The sequence below is a fragment of the Rattus rattus genome, chromosome X (genome assembly GCF_011064425.1).
Source record: "Rattus rattus isolate New Zealand chromosome X, Rrattus_CSIRO_v1, whole genome shotgun sequence".
In the NCBI taxonomy this organism is placed as follows: domain Eukaryota; kingdom Metazoa; phylum Chordata; class Mammalia; order Rodentia; family Muridae; genus Rattus; species Rattus rattus.
In genome coordinates, this window is record NC_046172.1 from 33,313,139 (window position 1) to 33,319,157 (window position 6,019).

General features: G+C 43.5%; 1 protein-coding gene across 4 annotated transcripts in view; it reads right to left on the bottom strand.

Annotated features, from left to right (window-relative positions):
• Bclaf3 (BCLAF1 and THRAP3 family member 3) overlaps positions 1-5,308 on the bottom strand; it is a 56,849-nt gene extending 51,541 nt beyond the window's left edge. For all 4 annotated transcript variants that reach the window (XM_032889671.1, XM_032889672.1, XM_032889673.1 and 1 more), the window contains exon 1: positions 5,149-5,308. The gene's annotated coding sequence lies outside the window, so the exon portion shown is untranslated. The remainder of the gene's footprint in view (positions 1-5,148) is intronic.
• Positions 5,309-6,019: the final 711 nt, after the last annotated feature.

The following is a 6,019-nucleotide window of genomic DNA, read 5'->3' on the forward strand; positions in this document are numbered from 1 at the left end:
ATTTCCCTATTTTAAATCATATGTTTGACTTAACAGAAAAAAGTCATACATATATAATAGAATATCTAACCATAAAATATGGAACAAATATTAATATATGCTACAACATAGATGAACCTAAAAGCAGTATGTTAAATGAGTGAAGTCAAAAGACAAAAGACCTCATATTGTATAATTTCATTTAATAGCTAGACTTGGTAAATCTACAGAAATGGAATGATGGCTAATGGCTTTAGTGGTTTTTTTTCTTTAGGTTTTTGAAACAGGGTTTACCATCAGGAAGACTGGCCTCATACTTCCTGTGTAGATGAAGATGCTGACCTTGAATTTCTGATCCTCCCTCCTTCTGTGGCCCAAGTCCTGGGATTCCAGGCATTTAACACCACACCTAACAGAGCTTTTTGGGTGAAGAACTGTGCTGGAATTAGACTTATGATAATGTTTGTACAATTGTACAAAAATACTAAATATACTTAACTGTACACTTAAGATGGGTGAATTATGCAAAAAGATTCCACACTAAATACAAATCGAGTATTTACAAATTCAAAGAATAAAAATTCTCCATGAAAGCCTCTGTAGCAAGAAACCACAGGAATAAGAGGGTGATCAGTAAGGAGCTCTGAAGAAAGGGGAGAGCAGAAGTGTAGAGAGCAGGCGTGGCTTATTCTCATTGTCACAAAGCGTTGTGTTCCATTATCACCATTCTTTAGTAAGGAAGAGCCATAAGCACACACAGAAACCCACTCTGCTCACTTTGGTTCCAGGAGGTAAAGTATTTAAAAAGTAAATACATTAGAAAGAGGCTAATACAAAGGTAGACCACTAAAACAAAAATACTAATGTTTTCACAGGCTGGGGACATAGCTCAGTAGGTAAATGTTCTTGCCATACAAGCACAAAGACTTGAGTTAGATTTCTAGAACCCATTTTTTAGGAGTCTACAAGCCTTTTTCTCTTCCACACACATGCTATGCCATGAACATGCATATATACACTAAATAAGTGTAAAATAGTATTTTAAACATTTTTTACTTTATGTGTTTGAGTGTGGGTCTGTATGTATGTTATGTATTGACTATTTGTACATGTAGTACCCACTAATGCCAAGAAAGATCATCAGATACCCTGGAACTGGAGTTTCAATATTTGTGAACAATCATGTGGGTGCTGAGAACTGAATCCAGGTTTTCTAAAGAGAAACAAGTGTTCTTAACTGTCAAGTCATCTATCTCTCCAGTCCTAAAGAGCTATTTATTTAAAAGCTAAAAAAAAGTAATACTGACAATGAAGCCAAATGTAGTTGCTTGCACCTATAATCCTGGCCCTTTGGAGGCTGGAAGCTGGAGGATATCTGTGAATTTGAGGCCAGACTTGGCTACACAGTTAGTCTGAAGTCAGACTGGGCTATAGTGTATATAGACACAAAGGCTAAACAATCAAATTCTCTAAAAACAGTGGCCAGTCAAAAATTCATTGTAGGAGGCTAAAGGAACAGCACCACCAATAAAGTCTTCGCCATGTAAGAAGACCTGAGTTCAGATCCCTATTACCTACATAGAAGCTAGCACAGCAGCACAACTATAACTCCTGGGCTGGAAAGGCATTTGCTGGCCAGCCAATCCAGCACTCTGTCTCAAAAATAAGGCACAGGACAATGAGCTAGATCAGCAGATAAAGACTTTTGGCACATAAGCCTGACAAACTGAGTTGATCTCTCAAATCCATGTAAAGGTAGAGAACTAACTCCACGAAGTTGTCTGACCTCTACATGTGTACCAGCACACATGCATGCATACCCTCCCACAAGTCTAATAATAAATAAACATTTAAAAATAAGATAGACAACAATCAAGGAAGACACTTGATATCAAACCTCTGGTCTTAACATATATCAGTGACATGAATAAAAACACCTCTCCCTCTCCCTCTCTCTCTCTCACTGTGGTAAGTATATTTATCAGTAAAAATTAAAGAATATATATGTGATGTATGTGTTCAGTTACAAGATTAAAAAATTAACAAAGGAAGAAGGCCCAGGATACCACTTAATTAGTACAGCGTCTGCCTAGCATTCACAAAGCCATAAGTTCAGTCCCTAGCACCATATAAAACAGTGTTTTTCAACCTGAGTCACAACCTCTTTAGTGGTCTATGGACCTTTTCACAGGGATCCCCTAAGACCATCAGAAAACACAAATATTTGCATTATGTTTCCTAACAGTTGCAAAATTACAGTTATGGAGTATCAAGGAAAGTAATTTTATGTTGGGGGGCTCACCACAACATGAGGAACTGTAGTAAAGGGTCACAGCATTAGGAAGGTTGAGACCCACTCACTGGTATAAACCAAGTGTGATATACACATGCCTGAAATTTCAATACTTAAGATATAGGGGCAGATGATCAAAAATCTAGGTCCAGGTAAAAGGACTATAAATTTGAGTCAAGATGATCTAAATAAGACCCTATCTCAAAAAAGAAATGAAAAAGGGAGCTATGTTCAATATACAATTTATATACTATGAAAAACAACTTAAAGTTCAAACTTGAGAGTATGAAAGAATGTGGTGTGAGACCAAAGAGTATCACAGCAGAGTTTTTGAAACAGTATTTTTTGTTTGTTTTTGTTGTTGTTATTTAAAGACAGGGTCTCACTCTATAGCTCTAGAACTCACTACACAGGACAGGATGGCCTCAAACTCAGAGAGAGATCTGCCTGTCTCTACTCATTAGTGCTAGAATTAAAGGCATGACTGACCCACTATACCCAGTATAACAAGGTCTTTTTTTTCGGAGCTGAGGACCGAACCCAGGGCCTTGCGCTTGCTAGGCAAGAGCTCTACCACTGAGCTAAATCCTCAACCCCTCAAGGTCTTATTAGTGTCTAGATTGGCCTCAAATTTCTGATTCTCAACCAGACTTTGTCCCACATACCTGTAATCCAAAAATGCACAAGAGCCTGAAGCAAATTTGAAAAATACAGTGACATCCTGCTCAAAAAACAAAAAAAAAAAACAAAAAACTGAGGGCCAGTGATTCAGATATATTGGTAAAGTGATTGCCTGATATGCAGGATATCCTGGGCTCAATTCACAGCACTTCAGAAACACACACCAGATTTTGCAATCTTTTGTCTCTACCTTTTGAGTTCTTGAAATACAAATCATGGCTTCACACATGCTAGAGTACTCTATCACCGCTACTCCATGCCTACACCCAGAATAGTTTTTCAAAAACTGGAACTTTTTAAAATGATATGTATGTCCGTGTGTGTGTGTGTGTGTATCCATGTGTGTGCAAGCACAAGAAGAGTGGAGAAATACATCTTTCTCAGCAGCTCTCTACATTCTTGTTAAAGACAGGAATCTTTCATACCACCTGAAGCTCACCGTTTCAGCTTAACTGAATGGATTGCAAGCCTCAGAAACTCTCCTGGCTGTTTTCTGAGAGCTGGGATTAGAGACAAATACTTTGGTGCTGGCTGTTTATTCAAGTACTAGAGATTTTAACCCCGGTTCTCATGATTTCACAGCAAGTACTTTACTGACTTTACTGACTGGGCCATTTTCTGCAGCTCCAGAAAAATTCACATTTTATTTTTTGTGCTTCAAGTTGCTTCTGTGCTCTAAAATTTTTACAGGAAAGTAAAACTTGCAGTAAGACAAAGTATGTGAAATGTACTTTTCATAAAGGTCTCATATGACCCTAAAAAGAAAGGTAAGACAAGCATTATAAATCATTGCTGAGGAAATCCCTTAGGAAAAGTTAAGTGATTTAGTCAAGGTAATCAGATATATTTTTAATTGAAAGAAGTCATAATTTCAAATCCCTTGTTCACTTAGAAAAACCCTCACTAACTTGTTTTACTTTTTAGAACACTGAGTAAATGAGAAGCTGAACTGCTATCATCAACCGAGGAAAATAAAGCAGGCACGACTGGCATATACCAAGCAATCCTAGCATCTAGGGCCCAGAGACAGGAAATCAGAAATTCAAGGCTATCCTTGGCTACAGTGAGTTCAAGGCCATCCTTTCTTTAAAGACTTTTTAAAAAAAAGGTGGGGTGGGGGTGGGGGATTTAACTCAGTGGTAGAGCGCTTGCCTACCAAGCGAAAGGCCCTGGGTTCGGTCCCCAGCTCCAAAAAAAGGAAAAAGGAAAAAAAAAAAAAAAAAAGAAAGCCTCAACTAAATGAACAAACCAACAAGGCTCATTATGAAAGTACAGCAAAGCCTTTTAAAGTTTTGGACCTGTTCACATCTAGGGGGGCAAAAAACGCTTAAACATGCCTAATCCCAAGTACTCGGGATGGAGAGTGGGTACAAAGTCCGAGGGCTGCCCAGCCTGACCAACAGAACAAGCTGAACACCAGCTTGCGTCGAGCGAGACACTATCTCTGTGGTGGAGTGCTTGCTTGGCATCCGGGAGGGCCTAGCTTTACAGGCTTACAAAAGAAAAAAAAATGGTCAAAAGGTAGCCTGACCAGGAGCCTCGCGGGCCCTATTTTCTCCTGGTAGTTTGTTTCAGGGAAGCAGCCACTCAAGGTGTAACTCGAAAAGCCCGAAAAAGGAAATATTTGTGGAGGGCTGAGTTTCTCTAGGGCGGTCCTGACCCGTGGCAGTTGACTAAATTCACAGAGGGAATAACATTGACGTTCGCGGGAAGATGCGGGCCCTGCAGCTAAAGCATCTCTCGCGGACAAAGCCCGGAGCTCCGCTCCCCAGGGCTCAGCGTCCTCGGGCTCAGTCTCGGGGCACCGCCCCCTCCCTGAATCCCTGGAGAGACTCCGCACGAGACTGGCACCTGCCCGACTCCGTGGGCGGAGAAAACTGAGGGGGGTGGGGTGGGCAGGTGCCCAGGCTAACGGCGGCTCGCGAAAGGCACGGGTGGGACAGCCTTGGAACCTGAGAGAAAAGCCAAGCGCGCGCCGGGGCCTGTGTTGCTAGGGCGGCAGCCTCAAAGGGAAGGCGCCGGCCCAGCGTGAGGGGAGAAGGGATACCGTACCCTGAAAAGCCAAGTCGGTCCGCCGCCCCTTTCCCGCCGCCCCTCCCGCCACCGTGAGAACAGCCACTCACGGGCGAAAGACACACCCTCCCTCCCTGGCAGGCCCGGGCTTCCTCACTCCGCCCGCTCCCCGGAGCGCTCACCCCTCAGGGAAGTTGTCACCATAGCCGTCGCTGTCGCCCAAGGCTCCGACACCACAGCGGCCGCCGCTCCCTCAAGGCCTAGCCCCTCCGCTCAGCTCCCGCCTCCTGCTCCAACAAGCACCCAGCTACCCCCGCGGGCCGAAGACCAGGAACCACTTCCTTCCGGAATGGTCTGTCCCACCCCCTCTGGCCCCCGCCCACAGTGTCCGCCTCCCCGCCAAACTTCAAGCTTTCAAGGAGAAGCCCTGGGTTGAGCCCCGCCCACACACTGCTCCAGCGGGCTCTTTTAGCGCCTTTGCTGGGCTGCGCCCGTGTGGCCCTGAGAGAGGCTGAATGCTTGGGAGTTTATCAGGCTAGAAGAAGGGAAGTACCAGATGGTACAAGTCCAGAGCTCTTTGGAGTTGAGGATCAAGGCCTAGAGATCAGCCCTCACTTGGTCCCCTGGGTCTTCCTGCCTTGTGTGCAGATAGACACACCAAGAGGCAGAGATAGGTATCCGCCAAGCATTTCTAGCTTTTTATGTAGCCCTCAAAGCCTATCCAGAATCTACACATCTGAGCCCGCTTCTCCTTGACCTCTGTTCCTACCTATTTAATTTCTAACCAACCCTCCAACTTTTCATCACTTCCCATAGCCTCAAATGAAACGGGAAACGGGAACTTTGGAGATATCCATATAGGTTAATGGTCCCAATAAATACTAACCCCTCTGTCTGCTCTCCTCTCTTTTATAATTTCTTCTTTTTTCTTCCTCCTTTCTCTCCTCTGTTCTTCCTATTTTCTGACTATAGGGCTCTGTTTGTATGTCCATGTGTACTTCCCGTGTGTGTTTCTGTGTGTGTGTGTGTGTGTGTGTGTGTGTGTGTGTGCGC